General features: G+C 42.0%; 1 pseudogene; it reads right to left on the reverse strand.

Moving 5' to 3' along the window:
* Positions 1–240: 240 nt before the first annotated feature.
* On the reverse strand, positions 241–6,022 carry LOC140507288 (forkhead box protein M1 pseudogene; annotated as a pseudogene).
* Between the last annotated feature and the right edge of the window lie 13,056 nt (positions 6,023–19,078).

Here is a 19,078-nt window from a genome sequence, read left to right on the forward strand (position 1 = left end):
CTAGTCTGGGATCACTGAGGGAAGGCTTCCCAGGGAGAAGGGGATTTCAGCCTCAAAGTCGAAGTTATATTTGTTTATCTGTGTCTAGGGTTCTTGACCTGAGGTGCACTGACCCCTGAGGAATTTGATGAGAATTGTCAGGGGGTCTGGGAACTTGGATGGGAAAAAATACGTCTTTATTTTGACTCAATCCTAATGGAAATGTAATCATTCCTTTGACCTAAATTTTCAACAACCAGAGTAGCATTCAGAGTAGCTTCGCCAACTAGCACACAAACAAGTTAAGATTTCCTGATCTAGGTGGTAGATGAAACAGCAATAGAAGTGGTCAGGGAACATATCATTAGGTAAAGGAGGGTGCATTAATTTGTGGCCAAGTTAACCAAGTCACTGGGCACCATACTGTCCAAATGTTTTCAGATAAGCTGTCTCAGCATTTAACTGATAAGTAAGAATCCTGTAGGCTCTAACAATGTTGAGAACTAGACTTGTTTCCTAGTAACAGAATGATGAGGAAAACACACCTGTATGTTAGGTGCCCTTAGGCACTTTCTTGTATATGAGTGTGTGTGTGTATGTATATACGCTGATACCTATGTGTGCATATATATGTATGAGAGACAATAACTACTAACCAATCAATTCATCGATAAGTTATGACCCAGAAATACCAGGACTTTTTCCAAAGATGGTTGTGGAAAAGGAAAAGACCCTCCATGTTCTCAAATATTTGTAGCAACTCTCTTTGTGGTGGCCAAGAACTGGAAGTCATGGGGATGCCCATCCATGGGGGAATGGCTGAACAAGTTGTGATATATGATTATTATGAAATCCTACTGTGCTATAAGAAATAATGGAAACATGCAAAGACCTGCAGGCAATAATGAAGAGGGAACTGAGCAGAACCGTTGTGTACACCAACAACAATGTTGTTTGAAGAGCAACTCTGAATGACTAAGTCTTTCTGACTATTATAAATACCTAAGTTAACTCCAAGGTACTGATCAAGGAAGAAGCTATCTGCATCCAGAGAAAGACCTGATAAATAGAAGTATGTATAGAATGATCTTACACACACACACACTCACACACACACACACACACACACACACACACACACATTTGTGTCTAATGGTATCTATCTCTAGGGTGGGGGAGGGGAAGAAAAAAGGGAAACAATTATATGGTAACTTTATTAAATATGTACTAGGAATAGCAATTTGTACATAATAGACTTGCACTTTCATGTCCAAGTATCTTTTTTCATTCAACTATTTTGTGTAAAAGTTTGTTTTATTTCACAAGTTCAAAATAAGATACTTGAACATTACCAAAAAATCAAAGCTACCACTGGTTCCTGTGGGCTGCAGGCTGGGAATCAGTGACTAAGCCAGATTCAAGGCCACAGCTTTGTTGGTGTTGGGTTGCTCAGTCTGTCAGGAGCCCAGTTCACTAGGACCACTCTGAGCAAGGACAAAGGGAGGAGATAATAGGATAAAGAGGTCATCAGGGAAAGAAATGAGACAAAAGGCCTGGCTTTGATCTTTTCCTCCTTTTCAGTGATTCCCTGCACTTTCCTGGCATCCTTATGCTTCCCCAACTATTCAGGATCTGGTCCCCTCTTTCTGGTAGGGGTGTGCTTAACAACAGCTAGGTGATTCAGGTTCAATGTTGGGATGGAATGAAACCCTCACAAATCACTCAACATTAAAGAAAGGTTGACTTTGCCCTAACACAGCAGGGAGATGCCCCAAGGACACAGTGACACTTTTCTGGCGTCCATCTATAAGTTTGGTTAAAAGAGACCAACAGGCAAGGGGATCTATAAATTCATGTTGTTCATGTCCTTAAGCTAGGGAACGTATAGAAGGAGTCAGAGCTTTAATTCTGACTGACTGATAAAAAGGATGAGAAGACTTTTATATGTTTTAGAACAATCCCAACTCAGGATGTCTGTGTCACTCAAAAAGTATAGGCTCCATATATTTTTACCTATAGCATGAGAAAGGACATTTCTTAGTAGAATAGGTTGTCAATACAATAAGACAGGAAAATCGACCAAGTGTCCCTTGAAATTACAATCCCAGCACATCTGTGTTTCCCCTGTAGAGCATATGTCCATAGGATACCAAGATAAAAGTTGCACTATTCAATCCAGGGTCCTGTCCCCAGACTTCCTGTCCTTCAGTGCTTACAAGCAGGAAGAATGCACTTGCTCAGCCTCATCTGGTCCTCTAATTGCTGACACAGGAAAGTGGGGTTTTAGTTCACTCAGAGAGCACAGCATGTCTGGATGATTAGTTCAGGCTTTGGTCCTTAGTGGGGTTTAAATCAGTGGATAGGACTCCTCTCCTATTCAGGTGGAAACTTGTCTGGTCAACAGCACAGGGCATGGCGATTCCAAAGGGGCCACCATGTGAAAGGAGCCACAACTCCCTGTGGAAGGGACTTTAGGAGCCCTCAGGTCACCAGGAAGCCACTTCAAGGGAGACAAAGACCAATGAATCCTAGAGACAGCTTTGTGGCCTTTTAGGGAAAACTAATCCTTGTTATGGGGAAACCAGAATCCCTGGTCCCATCGCATCCCACCCCCAAAGACCCAGGGGTCCTCTAAAAGACCTGCCACCATTTCCTAATTTTCCAGATTTGTTTGGACTATTGTCCTGGCCCAGGAAATACAAGAAGAAACTTTGCCTCAACAAAGAGTAACCAAAAGAAAAAGGGGGAAAAATGAGGAAGATGAAAAAAGTCAGGAATTCTAGACTTCCTCTTTCTCCTTTGGATGAACTGAGCCTTGGAACTTAATCATCTAGACCTGGTGTCAAATACAGCACATTAAAATGGAATTGGGAACTATTTTACAAAATAAAGATGCAATAAAGTATAAATAATGTTCATATGTGGTTTTCTAAGCCAATGTGCAGCCCAGGGATCCTTACCTACACAGCTGGGCAGGCAGCAAGAGCTTGTTCATTAACTACATGACTGGTCAGGGAGCTGACAGTGAATATGATAAATAGGAAATGTTTCCTGACTCCCCCCACCCCGAGAGACTAAATGGCACCCTGCGCTCACTTCTGGATGGGAGAGGGGAATGAAAGTTAGGAGCCAGCATTCAGAGGCTGGGCCTCAAGGCAAAGAGGAGGGAAGTGAGGAGAGCAGTTTAAAAAGAGTGAAGATCTTTAGGTAAGAAAGTTGTGAGCAGGAAGGGAGACAAAGGCAGACCAAGAGACGCTGTGTCCACTCCCCTAGCTCTCTCCACTGTATGAGCTGTCCCTATTACGATTCCAGCTGATTGTGCTGACGGCTTGCCTGCTGAGCTGGGGGACCAGCTCACAGCGTGTGGCCCCAGTGACTTACTGGGCACTTTGTCCCCCTGAGGACTCATTGTCCATGATAGGGCAGCAACCTGCCCTCCCAGCTTTATGTCCCACCAGTGCCCCTCAAGTCCTCTTGATTGTAGCCAAACTGTCTCATTCACCATTCCTCCATCAAGAAGCAGAAGACCTTAGGTCTAATTTCCTTCTGCTACTCCACTAATAAGCATGTCAGAGACACCCATAATGGGGACCGGAGCCCTGTGAAGGTCTTCTTGGGTGTGGAGGCAGAGAGAAGGAAAGCATCCTGCTAAGGGAGTGGTACTTCCTCCCTCACCACTGGAAAGGGTGAGGGCCACTTTGATGGGTCTTGTGAACTGGGAGAATTCTTCCATGGGCTGGAGATGTTCTTTTTTGACAGACTGAGCCGGAAACAAAGGAGATAGCCCTTCTCTAGGAACAGCTTGTTCCTCTTTCCATGGTCTGTAAGTGAAAGAGGGAGATAGTCACTCATCAGGTCTGGGGCAATGGGCACTCACTTGACCTGAAGGACAAGATCTGAATTCATGAGAGAGGCAGCCAGGGTGAATGGCACCTTCACCAGAGGCTGCAGCACCCGGGATTGACCCACTGGGCACTGAATTGGTACTACTTATGAGTTGACCCTTGGGAGTAGCAGCTTCATCTTCTGTCGTGCAGTCAAGGGGAGTTCAGCTTTGAGGCCCAGGTTGCTGTGGAGGTCAGGGATGGGCCTTTTGTGTTGTGATTCCCAGTGCTCAGACAATGGTGGACACCTCGGCTCCAGGGGCTTCCAGCCCAGTTTGGCCATTTGCTGAAAGTGGGGAACATCATCCTCCATCCAGGTGTGGGTGCCCTACATCATGAGTTTCTGTTTAGTGCTGTTGATGGCCAACTGCATCATCCCGTATAGGAACAAGATGGTTTTCTGCCAGGATCCTGCCAGGAGGTCAATGCAGCTGGGGCTTCTTTCAACCTGACTTGACTTTGCACTTGATGTGAATTCTCCTCCTCTATCTCTTGCTTGATCCTGCAGGAATGCAGTCCATGAGAACTCATCTTTCTGAACGCTGAATATTGGCCAGGCTCTCATCTGCTTCCCTTTCAGCTCTGATTCTGAACTGCCATGGGCCCCTAGTGGTCTGGGGAGGGTCACATCTCTAGTTGCAGGTTTTGGTGCCATGCTCTCAGCTGCCACTTCTGTCCTCTTGGTCACTTAATGTCTTTGGTTTGGGGCTTGGGATCCAGGAGGCTGGATGGTCCTGCTGCTACCACTGTCTTCCCCTTTGGCACTGAGGGCTGCAATGGTGATCTGGATATCTGTGTTGGTGGAAACTGCCCCCACTTGGGTATTCAGCACAGTGAGGTGGGAGATGATCTTGCTACCTGTTGGAACATTTGGAAGACCAGGTTCTGTCACCTCCTTGGAAGGCTGCATTTGGCTAGACTCTGTTGGGCAGCAGTCCCTTCAGGCTCCTCCTTTGCTCTTTCACCTGGGGGTATCATGGATAGGAAGAGGCAGTTTCTGTCTCTTGAGAATCAATGTTTGAAGAGAGGTGGGGGACACTGGACTGCTGCCTCTACCACTGCCCCAGGGCAGGTCTCCTGGGGCCAAGCCTCCTGTTATCCTCAGCTTCAGGTGCTGAGACAGGGTCCGGTAGGGGGTATCTTAGGCCGGGAGGGAGAAAGAGAGGGATAAGGAACTTTCACTCTGTTCTTCTGTTTGAAATTGGTGGAATTTTCTTTATGTTATATCATTTATGCCTGTTCTGATGAGGGAGAATTTTCACTTTACCTTCTCTCTTTCTCCTCCAGAGATCTCCATGTATCTCTGACAGATCAAATAACTTCTCCGTTTCCATAGGGAGAAACAATTCTTAGTAGCCCATTTCTCAACTTTATTCCAGCTGCAAATATAAAAAGCAGTTCTCCATGTTTCATTGGACTTTTCATGACTGTGGTTCTAAGCATTGGCTCTGACTCTCATTAAGGGTGTGACCTTTGGGCAAATCTCTTCTCTGTGCTTCACTTTCCTCAAGTAAATTGATGAGGGTCAGACTAGATGAATTCTGGAGTCTCTTTCAGCTCTAATCCTATAACTTTTGATGGTTTAGGAGCTGGTGACATTCTAGGATGTGGCTGTGGACTTCACCCCAGAGGAGTGGGGCCTTTTGGACCATCCTCAGGAACAACTGTACAAGGAGGTCATGCTGGAGAATGCCCAGAACCTGCTCTCCCTAGGTAAGGACACTTCCTCTAGATCTATGAATCTACCATCAAAAAAACTTCCTTCATTCCCTTCCTAGTATTCAGGATTTGGAGAATTTATCAGTGATTGGAAAGGCCAAAATGCAGATCTCTTACATCTGGGACAATCCTCTTCCTGCCTGATTTTCCCATTAAAGGCCTTTGCCATGTGCGATAGAAAATGAGAAGTTTCCTTTGTTGCCCCTGAAGTTGTCCCTTACTAGTTTTAGGGAAACTGAGGTCAAAGATCAAACCAATGTTGAGAATCTCAGATTAATCTCAGAGAATCTCCTTGAACATGAATTTTGTCTCTCAAAATGCTCAGGCAGCTTTTCCTTGGAGTTGGGCCATGCAGGAAAGCCCTTACCTCCCAAAGCAGCCTCTTCCCCTTCAGGTTGAGTCCGGTTTTTGGAAGGTTCTTCTGGTTGACAAGCATCCATTTGTGCCTCACAGCTCCTGGTCTTATTCTCAAATGCCTGGAGTAACAAAAGGGTTCTTGGTTTTCCTTCTTAAATCCCAACAATTCCACCAGAAATGGTGGGAAAGGAAGGAAATATAAACATTTATGTATACGTACCGTGGGCCCGCAATGTGCCAAAAAAAGTTATTTAATTTCATCCTCCTAACAAGCCTGTGAGTTAGATGATATTACTATCCCCAGTTTACATTTGAGGAAACTGAGGCAAGCAGAGGTTAAGTGGCTTGCTTTGGGAACTTTGCTAGTAAATGTTTGAGGCCAGATTTGAACTCAGGGCTTCCTGAATCGAGGCCAAACTTCTCTCTCCACTGTACTACCAGCTATCTCTTACTTTCTAGATAACAGAATCTGTGAATTTAGCCCTTGCTTCTATGACAAACATGGAGAAAACAGAATTTTCTGCTTCCAAATTGGCTTCCACATGATCTCCTTCCCATTCCTCACCAAAGTTTCCAACAGTAAATATCATGGACAAGGATCCTGAGGCATGCTGGGAATCCTCTGTGACCCTCCTTTCATGCCCCCTTTCCCTAAACAGAGCTACCTTACCAATCTTCTCCATTTTCCTCCCTTCCTTATTCCTGTGCCCAGGACTTCCAGCTCCCAGAGAAGATGTGATCTCCCATTTTGCAAGAGGGGAAGCACCTTGGATGCTGGAGCAAGAAGACCCCAGAACCTCCTGTCCAGGTGAGTGAGGGGAAAGCAGGTTTGTGAGGGCTGTTAGTACAAGGGTAGCTACATGTCACAGTGAAGGGAATGTTAGACTTGTGGGCAGGAAGACCTGCCTTGTCTTTCTTTTTCAGAAATTTTTTCACAGTAAAATCATGGGAAAGTCTTTAAAGCTGTTTCCCCATCTGTTAAATTATCTGTGCCTTCAGCTGTGTTCCTGGAATAAAACTGTGATCCCATAAGATCTATTGTTTGAACTTTGGTTCATGGAGCTCTCCTTAAGGAATCCAGAAAGGGCCTGGGCTGTCTGAGATGGGCCTTTTCTTAGGCCTTCTTCAAGTGTGCAAGCATTTATTAAGTGCCTGCTGTGTGCTAAGTGCTGGAGATTGAAAGAATTGTGAGGTACATCACCTGCTCTCATGGAGCTCACAGACCAGTGAGGAAGGGAACCTGGACAGAGCCATGTACAGTATGCAATGTACAGGTGAAACTGGAGCTAGTCAAGGGAGGGAAGGCACTTAGATCAAGGAAGGTTGGAAAATCCTTATTGTGGAGGGTGGGCTTGAGCTGGGGCTTCAGAGAAGCCAGGGGGAGCATTGCAGGCATGAGGACCAGCCAGGGAAAGCCCATGGAGACTGGAGATGGTTTATCCTGTTCAAGGCATAGGAAGGAGGCCTTTGCTACTGGGTTATAGTATATGTGAAGGGGAAGTAAGATGAAAGAAGACTGGAAAGGGAGAAGAGGGGCAGATGAAGGTCCCTAACAGACCTACAGAGGACTGTATGTGTCATCCTGGTGCTAGGGAGTCATTGCAGTTTATTGAGGAGGCAGTGACATGGTCAGATGTGAGCTTTAGGAAGATGAATTTGACAGCTGGATAGAGCATTAGCTGGTCTAGGGAGAGACTCAAGACAGTGAGACCAAGCAGCAGGCTTTTTCAACACTTCAGGTGTGAGGTAATTGGGGTGTGAACCTAAAAGTTGGCAGTGTTGGGAGAGGAAGGGGGACGGATGTGAGAGATGTTACCAAGGTGGAAGCAACACCACTTTCCAAAAGATTAAAAATGGAGGGACGGTGATGGTACATGAGCTTGAGAGATGGTTAGCAGTGGATGACATCTCTGCTATGAGCCTGGAAAGTCAGGAGGTAGACCTGCATAGTGCTAGGAAAGTAAGAAGATGGGAGGGTTGGGAGAAAGATAATGAGGTTAGTTTGGGACATAATACGACGCGAACCCAAAGAGAGGAGTGTCCCTGAAACCTGGAGGAAAGAGAGTATTAAGGAAGAGATGGTGAATGATGGTAAGAAAAGCTCCAGAGAGGTCAGAAAGGATGAGGACTGATTAAAAGGACCTTTGGTTTAGCAATTAGGAGATCACCAGTCACTTTGGAAGAAGGTGCTTCAATTGACCAGTGAATTGGGAGCCAGAATGCATAGTTTTGTAGGAAGTAAGAGTGAAGGAGTTGGAGACTCCAAGTGTAAATGGCCAGCTCTAGGTGTTTAGCCATGAAAGGGAAGAGAGATGTAGGACAGTATCTGCTAGGAACGGATAAAGTGAAGGTTTGTTTTAAGTTATTTATTTTTAATTTTCAACATTCACTTTCATAAGATTGTGAGTTTTAAATTTTCCCTGCCACCTTTTCGCTCCCTACCCAAGATACCATGTAATCTGATTATAGGCTATACACATATACATCCATATTGAACATTTCCCATTAGTCATGTTGTAAAGAAGAGTGAGAACCAATGGGAGGAATCAGGAGAAAGAAGAAAGAAAACAAAAAGAGAGCAAATAGTCTGGGGCAATCTGCACTCAGACTCCATAGTTCTTTTTCTGGATGTGGACAGCATTTTCCATCATGAGTCTTTGGAGTTGTCTAAAATCCTTGCATTGCTGAGAAGAGCTAAGTCTGTCAAAGGCAGTCATCACACAATGTGGCTGTTAGTGTGTACAATGTTCTCCAGGTTCTGCTCACTTCAGTCAGTATCATTTCATTTAGGTCTTCCCAGATTTTTCTAAAATTCACCTACTTATCACTTCTTATGGAACAGTAGCATTCCATTATGTTCCTATACCACAACTCCTTCAGCCATTTCCCACTTGATGGTTGGAAATCAAGTGATTTCCTGTTCTTGGCCTCCAAAAAGAGAGTTGCTCCAAATATTTTTGTACATGTGGATCCTGTTCCCATTTTTATGATCTCTTTGTGATACACACCTAGAAGTGGTATTTCTAGGTCAACGGGCATGCATAGTTTTATAGCCCTTATGCATAGTTCCAAATTGCTTTCCAAAATGGTTGGATCAGTTCACAACTCCACCAATAATGCATTAGTGTTCCAATTTTCCCACATCTTCTCCAATATTTATCATTTTCCTGCTTTGTCATGTTAGCCAGTCTGATTGGTGGAATATGGTACCTTGGAGTTGTTTGGATTTGCATTTCTCTAATCAATAGTGATTTCAAGCATTTTTTCATATAATTGTAGATAGTTTCAATTTCTTCCCTGCCAACTGCCCATTCATATCTTTTGACCATTTATCATTTGGGAAATGACTTGTATCCTTAAAAATTTGACTCAATTCTCTCTGTCTGTATATATCTATACATCTATATCTATATATATTTTAGGAATGAGGCCTTTAACAAAGACACCGGCTTTAAAATTTTTCCCCCAGCTTTCTGCTTCCCATCTAATCTTGGTTGAATTGGTTTTGTTTGTAGAAAACTTTTTCAATTTGATGTAATCAAAGTCATCCATTTTGTGTTTCATATTGTTCTCTGTCTCTTATTTGGTCATAAGTTCTTCCCTTCTCCATTGATCTGATTGGTAAACTATTCCTTGCCTTCCTAGTTTGCTTATAGCATCAGTCTTGATATCTAAATCCTGCACCCATTTTGACTTTATATATGATGGGGTATAAGACCTTGTTTTATGCCTTGTTTCTGTCATACTCTTTTTTAATTTTCCCACTAGTTTTTGTTGGTGAGTTCTCATCCCAGGAGCTGAGTCTTTGGGATTATCAAGCAGTAGATTCCTATAGTCACTGATTACTATGGTCATTGACATTGTGTACCTCACCTATTACACTGATCCATCACTCTGTTTGTCAGCCAGTACCAAGTAGTTTTGATGATTGCTGCTTTATAATTTTAAGATCTGGTATTGCTAGGCTGTCTTCCTTTGCATTTTTATGAATTTTCATTAATTCCCTTAAATGTTCTTGACCATTTGTTCTTCCAAATTAATTTTGTATGATTTTTTTCTAGCTATATAAATTCATTTTTTGTTAATGTGATTGGCATGACGCTGAATAAGCAAATTAATTTAGGTAGAATTGTCATTCTTATTATATTAGCTCAGTCTACCCATGAGCAACTGGTATGTTTCCAATTATTTAGATTTGTGTGAAAAGTGTTTTGTAATTATGTTCTTATAGTTCCTGGGTTTGTTTCGCCAGGTAGACTCCCAAATATTTTATATTGTCTACAGTAACTTCAAATGGAATTTCTCTTTCTCTCTCTTGCTATTGGGCTGTTAGTAATATGTAGAAATATGGATGATTTGTGTCAGTTTTTTTTACATCTTGCAACTTTACTAAATTTGTTTATTATTTCAAATAGTTTTTTACTTGATGCTCTAGGATTCTCTAAGTACACCATGACAACATCTGCAAAGAGTGATAGCTTTGTTTCTTCTTTGCCTATTCTAATTCCTTCAATTTCTTTTTCTTCTCTTATTGCTCAAGCTAATGTTTCTGGTACCCTATTCAATAACTGTGGTGATAATGTAGATCCTTTTTTCACTCCCGGTCTTATTGGAAATGCTTGTATCTTATCCCAAGTACAAATAATATTTGCTGGTGATTTTAGGTAGGTGCAAAGAAGACTCTATTTATTCCAGTGCTTTACAGTATTTGTAATAGGAATGAGGGTTGTATTTTGTCAAAACCTTTTTCTGCATTTATTGAGATAATCATATGATTTCTGTTAGTTTTGTTGTTGATATGGTCAATTATGTTGATAGTTTTCCTATTATTGAAACAGCCTTGCATTCCCAGTATAAATCTTACCTGGTCATAGTGTGTTATCCTAGTGATCAATTGTTGTAATCTCTTTTCCAATATTTAATTTAGAAATCTTTGCATCTATATTCATTAGAGAAATTGATCTATAGTTTTCTTTGTTTTGGCTCTTCCCAGGTTAAGTATCAGCACCATATTTGTATCATAAAAAATTGATCTATAGTTTTCTTTGTTTTGGCTCTTCCCAGGTTAAGTATCAGCACCATATTTGTATCATAAAAAGAGTTAGATAAGACTCCTTCATTGCCTGTTTACCCAAATAGTTTGTATAATACTGAAATTAATTGTTCTTTAAATGTTTGATAGAATTTGCTTGTAAATCCATCTGACCCTGTAGATTTTTCTTAGGGAGTTTGTTGATAGCTAGTTCCATTCCATTTTCTGCAATGAGGTTAAGTATTTTATTTCCTATTCTGTTAATCTAGGACATTTACGTTTTTGTACATATTCATCCATTTCACTAAGATTGTCAAATTTATTGGCATACAGTTTTGCAAAGTAACTCCTAATTATAGTTTTGATTTCTTCTTCATTGGTGGTAAATCCACCTTTTTCATATTTCATGCTGGACATTTGGTTTTCTTTCTTCTTCTTAAATAAAACTGACCGAAGCTTTACATATTTTAGTATTTTTTCATGTAAGCAGCTCTTAGTTTTTTATTTATTAGTTCAATAATTTTTTTTAATTTCAATTTTATTAATCTCTTCTTTGGTTCACAGAATTTCTAATTTTGTATTTAATTGGGAATTGTTTATTTGTTCTGTTTCTAGTTTTTTTAGTTGTATGCCCAATTCATTGATCTCTTCTTTCTCTATTTTATTCATGTAAGCATTTGGAGATATAAGACGGCCCCTGAGAACCACTTTCATTGCATCCCATAGGTTTTGGTCTGTTGTCTCTTTCTTGTCATTCTCTCAGATGATGTTGTTGATTGTTTTTATGGTTTTGTTTTGCTTGACCCACTCATTATTTATGATTAAGTTTTTTGTTTCCAATTAATTTTAATCTATATTTCCATGACACTTTATTACCTGTACTTTTTATTGCATCATGATCTATGTCTGCCCTTCTGCACTGGATTGTGAGGGTTTTATAACCTAATACATTGTCAGTATTTGTGTAGGTGCCATGTAACGCTGAGAAAAGGTATATTCCTTTCTGTCTCCATTCAGTTTTCTCCAGAGGTCTACCATATCTAACTTTTCTAAAATTCTATTCACATCCTTAACTTCTTTCTTGTTGATTTTGTGCTTAGATTAATCTAGGTCTGAGAGGGGGAGATTGAGGTCCCCCACTAGTATAGTTTTGCTTTCCCTGTAAGTCCCTTAACTTCTCTAAGAATTTGGATGCTCTACCAATTGGTAAATATGTGTTTAGTTATGATATTACTTCATCGTCCATGGTATCTTTTAGCAGGATGTAGGGTTTCTTCCTCATTTCTTTTAACAAGATCCATTTTTGCTTCTGATATCAGTATTGCTACCTTTGCTTTTTTTTCCTTCAGGTGAAGTATAATATATTTAACTCCAACCTTTTATTTTTACTGTGTATGTGTTCCTCTGCTTCAGATGTGTTTCTTGTAAACAACATATATAGGATTATGGATTTTAACACACTCTGCTATCTGCTTCTACTTTGTGGGAGACTTCATACCATTCACATTCAGAGTTATGATTACTCTGTATTTTTCTCTCCATCCTATTTTCCCCTGTTCTTGCTTTTTTTCCTTCTTTCTCCCTCCTCACTAGAATTTTGCTTTTGGCCACTGCCTCCCTCAATCTACCCTCCCTTCTATCAGTCCCCTCCCTTTTCTGTTACCACTTTCCCCTCCTTTTTATCCACTCCTCATTTTTCTTTCCCCTTTCACCTCTAAACTTCCTGTAGGGTAAGTTAGATTTCTGTACCTGAGTGTGTTATTCCCTCCTTGAGCCAAATCTGATAAGAGTAAAGTTCTAACACAGCTCATCTCAAACTGAGGGCTTTTGGAATCCTGAGGAGAAATGCTTTGATTTGTGGTAGCATAGAGGAAGCCAGTCAAAAGGGAAAGATTGAAAACTAGTAAGAAAATGGATATGATAAAATAGGGCATATGTTGGAGGAGCAGTGAGCCCCTTCTTCATCAGACACTGGGGTAAAGGAGGAAAATAAGGCTGTTCTATTAGGTGAGATTAGGATGAGAGCTCAGGTAAAGGTTCAATTATTTCAGTGAAATACGAGGTCAAGTTGACAGATGAGAGGGTTGGTGGGAGCAAGCTATATGGGAGGGCTTGGGAGGAATGAAAAGATCTGCAAAAGCTGATATAGGGAATTAGCAAAGTGTCAGAGGATTGCCTTGCAAGAGTCGGGGACCAGGTGAGATCAATCATATTACTGAAATTTGTAGTGGACTCAAGCAACCTGGTTTCGTGATTTTCTCTCCTCATTAATCAGCATGTGAGTAGGCAGGAATGCCAATCTTGAAATAATCCAGTGCTGAGGCTTGCAGAAGTCACCAAGCCAAGTTCCTTTATGATTTTTATGGTCCAGTCTTTGTTTCCATTCTTGAGGAATCATTTGCCAGATCCATATAGATGACTGCCATTGTCAGTTTAGGGAGATAGGTGGTTGATTCCCAGGTGTCCCATAGCAGGACACTCTCCAGCAACCCTTGGAATCTCCCGTGTTGGGTCTGTTGAGGTCCCATCCAATTAGAACTGAACAAAGGTAATTCCTTGTAGGTTATAAGGTGGAAGAAGGAGACAGAAGGTAGGTCTAAGGCCAGAACCTGCATGTGACCAAAGAATAGATTCCAAGGATTGAAGTAGAGGTAGGTTAGGACATTGTAGCAGAATGGCAGTTCGAGAAGGAGAGCAGAGTTGAAAAGTAAGTAGTAAAAATAATAATAATAGCTCACAATTATACAGTGCCTCATCTGTGCCAATATTTTCCAAATATTAACTCATTTGTTTCTCATGAGACTCCTAGGAAGTAGGTGCTATTATTATTCTGATTTTAGAAATAAGGAAGCCATAAGGAAACTAAAGCAAACAGAAGTACTGGGACTCACCCAGGGTCACATTGCTAGTAAGTTACTGAGTTGGCTCAGGAACTCAGGTCTTCTTGACTTCAGGCCCAGCTCTCTGTTATGCCATATTATGGACTTTGATTTATTACCAGGATGCAGGGAGAGTGTCTCCTCATATATGGATGAGCTAGGAAACAGGAAGAGAATTTGCAAGTTATCCTACTGAGACTGGGGTGTTTTTCATTTTTAGTTCCTTATCTAGTCACAAGAATGAACAATATAAAAATTGGTAGGAATTATAGAAAAACTTTATTTTCTATTGGATAGTGAGAAATGGTGTATTAAATGATAAATATATTTGATGATCAATTGCACTATTACTTTGGGTTTTTTTTTAAACAATGTTTATAAATAAAACTTTTTTTTTGAAAAATTAATCTTATTTTTCCCCAATTAAATGTAAAAATAATTTTTTAACATTCCTTCTTTAAAATTTTTGAGTTTCAAATTCTCTTATTCACCCCAACCCCTATTCACTCATTGAGAAGGCAAGTAAATTCATACAGGTTATAAATGTAAAACATATTTTCATGTTAGTCAGGTTGTGAAAGAAAACAAACAAAAAATCAGAAGAAAAATAAGGAAACAAAGAAAAAGTATGTTTCTATCTGCCCTCATACTTCCATTAGTTCTTTCTCAGGAGATGGATTGAATTTTTCTTCAGAATTGCCTTGGATCATTGTATTGCTGAGAATAACTACTTTATTTACATCCGATCATCGTAGTATTGCTGGTACTGTATACAACGTCCTCCTGGCTCTGTTCATTTGACTTTGTATCAGTTCATATGAGTCTTTTCAGGTTTTTCTGAAAACATTCTGCTCATCAATTCTTAAAGCTCAACAGTATTTTATCACAACCACCTACAACAATTTGTTCAGCCATTCACTAATTGATGGACAACCCCTGAATTCTCAATTCTTTGCTGCCACTAAAAGAGCTGCTTTAAATATTTTTGTAACATATAGGTATGTGTCAATTTTTGGTTTTTAATCTCCTTGAGGTACAGACCTAGCAGTGGTATTGCTTGGTCAAAGCTTAAGTAGACTTTTATAGTACCTTGGGATTAAGTCAAAATGCTTTTTACAATGGTTGAGTCAGTATGCCACTTTACCAACAGTGCCTCAGTGTCTCGGTTTCCCACATTCACTCCAACATTTATCATTTTCCTTTTCTGTCATGTTACCCAACCTGATAGGTGTGGAGTAATCCCTCAGAGTGGTTTTAATTTGCATTTCTCTAATCAATAGTGATTTAGAGCATTTATTCCTCTGACTACAGATAACTTTGATTACTTTACCTGAAAACTGCCTTTTTACATCCCTTGACCACTTATTGTAGAATGGCTCTTATTTTAATAAATTTGACTCAGTTCTGTATATGTTTGAGAAATGAGGTCGTGATCAGAGAAACCTGCTGTAATTTTTTAAAAGATTATGACCATGAACTGTATTTCCCTCCATTCTCTTTCCCTACCCTATTTTTCTCATTCTCTCTCTCCTCTCACCCTACCCATCTTCCCCAATCTGCTCCACTTCTTTCATCTCCCTCCCCTCTGCTTCTCTTATCCCTTTCCACTCCTACTCTGTGTGTGTGTGTGTGTGTGTGTGTGTGTCTGTCTGTCTGTCTGTCTGTCTCTCTCTGTCTCTCCATTTCTCTCTTGATCTTGGTCTGGACCTCCCCCTTGCTCTCTGTCCAATGGAAGTGCAACTTTAACTGGGCCAGCATTGTTTATGACTCCTTTCTCTCATGGATCTTTCCATTGATCTTAGGAGCCAAGGTTTCCACAGTTGATGTACTTCATCATATGGCTGTTGATTCATGGGTTAAAAACAAGTGTCTTATCACAACTAATTAAGGAGCCCATCAGGATACTCTCTATACATGTGGGATCTATCCTGTGGCAGCCATGGTTATGGGCACTTTATATTCATTTAAATAAATTCACACAACTGGTTGAAGGTGTCCCCGTTATCAAATTTCAGATTGGTGCATTTGCCCAGATTCTCTCAATGCCCAAGAATATAATCCACCAGGACTTATCTTGAGAATGGGATTAGGAGGGAACATTTCTCTGAAATGATGAGCAGGAGGAATTCCATGCCACTTGAATCCACATTCTAAATGATATCACACAGAATGTGGGGTTATGATTTCAACAATGTGGTTTCTATTTGACATGAATTCTTTTTATTGGCAACATTTTGTAGCATGGGGTACTCTACTTAATGGGCTTCTACTAGCAGAGGTTGTAAAAGTGGTCATCTGATGGTAGGATTTCATGGACCACAATTGTCACACTGTGAAGCATGGTTGAATGTAGTTCCAATCTGGGTTCCACATGCTCAAAAGTAACACTTAGTCATGTATTTATTCCTAACTTTGTATGATTTCTTACAACGAATTGCACTCTTATGATATTGATAGTCAAGTTTAGAGGAATGCTTCATTCTTTAGAGACTTGGTCCTTGATCAGTCCTTAGGAGACTGAGACTCGTGAAAGTAAGAAATCAAGAGTAATTGCTTCTGAGGCAGGACCGGTTGGATACCTTTGGAAAGTGTCTCAGGGCTAAAGGTCATCCAGGAGATAAGCGCTGAAGGTGGGGGTAGGTTGATAGAGAAGAGAGCACTGAGGTGTGAATCTTGGAGCAAGGGGTGGAGGACACAGAAGGGTACTTTCTCCTGTGCCCCTCATTTGGTGAATGGGAGTTCACAACTTCTTGGTGTCAAGTGGAAATAGGAAGAGATCCCTGGGGGAAATCATATAAAAGAGCTGCAGCAGCTCATTTTCAGTGGTTTGTGCTGAGAGGAGAGATTGGAATTGGAACTCTACTTGCCCCTGAGTAGGCTCCCAGGAAGGCCATGCAAGGTAAGTTTGCCTCTGAGGAGATGCCTTTTTCCTTGAACTCTCTCAAAAGTGAGAGGAAATGTGTTTGAGTGACTGAGGAGAGAGAGCCAGCTTAGGGGAGTTACTAGGTTTGACTCCATGCTTGGAACAGGATTCTAGGTGCCAGAACCCGGGACAGTCTGTTGCCTACCTACACATCAGCTCTTTCCTCTGCCCAAAAGGGGGCACTTCCTGCCTGGCGTATTCTCGCTTGCTCCCAGCCTTTAAGCTTCCAAAACCTACAGCCTGGCAGTTTGTAGGGCAAGATCAGGATGATGACTGGAGATCAGGCCCATTCAAGGGCACCAGTGTCACTCTGCGGATACCCTCTCCATGAGGTGTGGAGTTTCTGGGCTAGCTAGAAAGGCTCTTTCCATAGAATGGATGGGGAAGTTGGTGAGCTAGCTTCCATGAAAATGGATGAAGAATGGGGAAAGTGATGAGCCAGTTTGTAGAAGAAAGCCTAGGAGGCAGGAAGTTGGGAGAGGATGACGATTCAGAGTGGTGGGAACAATTGAAGGCACAATCTGCCAAGGAAAGGGGGACAGCTTGGGCCCCAAGATAACCCTGGAGGCTTTGTCTTGGCAAGGACAATGATTACTCCTCAGAAAAGAGAGGAGGGGCAGTCCAAGTAATTGTTTTTACAGCAAGATGACAGTCTTCCAAGGGCTTCAGTGTCATGTGGGGCCAATGCTTTAGCATGGGCTTGATTGGATGAAATAGGGTGAAGGCATGCTAAGAAAGGTTGGAAGGCAGTGATGGAAATATTTCAGAGAGCTGCTGTGGGGAGTGAGATTAGGAATGAAGCAGAGTTGTCAAGGAGGAGAGAGTGCTAGAAAGCCTGTTCAGTGCTTAGAAGATGGGCAGCAGTTGAATGTGAATAAGAGCTTTCTTTCCACTGACTCCCTTTCCATCATATTTTCCATGCCATCTCCTTCACAGGGGCCATCATGTCAGTTTCAAGTCATCCAGAGGAGAGTGGAAGTGGATTGAATTCAGAGGAAGAATTCCTTTTGCTTCCTTCACTCACTTTGCCACCTCAGTTTGTCCCTGGACATTTGCAAGACTTGGAAGAGGCCCTCCTGTGTGCTGACCTCCCAACTGCCTACCAGACTGAGGACAGTAAAGGAAACAGCAGCAATGACAGAGGTGGTGCCAATTCTGTTGACAGCAGACATGATGCCAGTGACGATGGCAGGCAGGATGTTCGTGCCAGTGAAGACTCCAGCAGTGGCTATGGTGAGTATGGAGCATGGACTTCAAGGGGAGCCTTGAGGAGGTCTCAACTTGTTGGGAATATCTTTTCTATGGAGGGGGAGAGGGCCCATTTTGGGAAAGGTTAAAAGTTGGCAAAGGTGAAATGTTTGCCGTATTTCAAAACTGCTTAAAGGAGGTATTCCTTCACTTGAAAACTAGGCACTTTTTGCCACACGATTCTGTTCCCTTCTGGAGATTGCTCCAGTGTCCTCTCCTTCCCAACGATCCATCTTCCACTTTTTCTCCTTCCCAGGTCAACCGCAAGAACAAGGAATGTCCACCGCTTGCTGCCCCTTTCACAGCATGCATGCTCACTTGGAAGTCAGCTGCAGAAAAGCTGCCGAGAGAAGTGGGACAATGAACCAAGTGAAAGCAAAGGCGGATGAAGTGCACACAGAGTGCAAAGCCAGATGTCAATGGAACGATCCTGAAGCACTATGTTCCCACTCCATTTTCGAGGAAGATGTCCCCATGTGGGCAGCAGGTCACCTAGAGATCAGTGGAGGTGAAGGGAGTTCTGATAAAGGACTCCTCCTGGAACCTGTGTTTGTCCCAGGAAAACTGGAAGATTTGGAAGGTGCCCTTTTCTGTCCCAACCTCCAAGTTGACTCTGAGGTATGCAAGAGGGATTCAGGCTTGGCAGGTTGGCTGCTGCCAGAACAGCATCGCAGCTGCAGCTCCTTGGCTGCCCTTTGCCATTGTGTGGTCAGCTGGGGCTCCCCTGCTGCCACTTTCCAAAGTCTGGAAGAAGCCCCAGGCAGCCCATGTGCACTCAGACTCAAGAAACTGCCAGTGACCAGCGCAGGTGATGGTGAGGTCCCTTTGGACATTTGCATGGAGAGCTTTCCCTCGGATTCGCTTCCCCTGTCTCTGCACCTGCTCTTTTTCCCTAGTTGGGAGCAGGACGCAAGGGGCAGACAACAGACTGGGGAACCAAGAATCAGGGCAACTCTCCGGCGTGTGCCTTCTTCAGGCGCTTTGGAAGGCCATGAAAAATTCAAGGAAAGGTCAAGAACCTCTGTCTTCCAAACCCAAATGTAAAAGAAGCACACGC

This window comes from Notamacropus eugenii, chromosome 5 (genome assembly GCF_028372415.1).
Source record: "Notamacropus eugenii isolate mMacEug1 chromosome 5, mMacEug1.pri_v2, whole genome shotgun sequence".
NCBI classification, from domain to species: Eukaryota; Metazoa; Chordata; class Mammalia; order Diprotodontia; family Macropodidae; genus Notamacropus; species Notamacropus eugenii.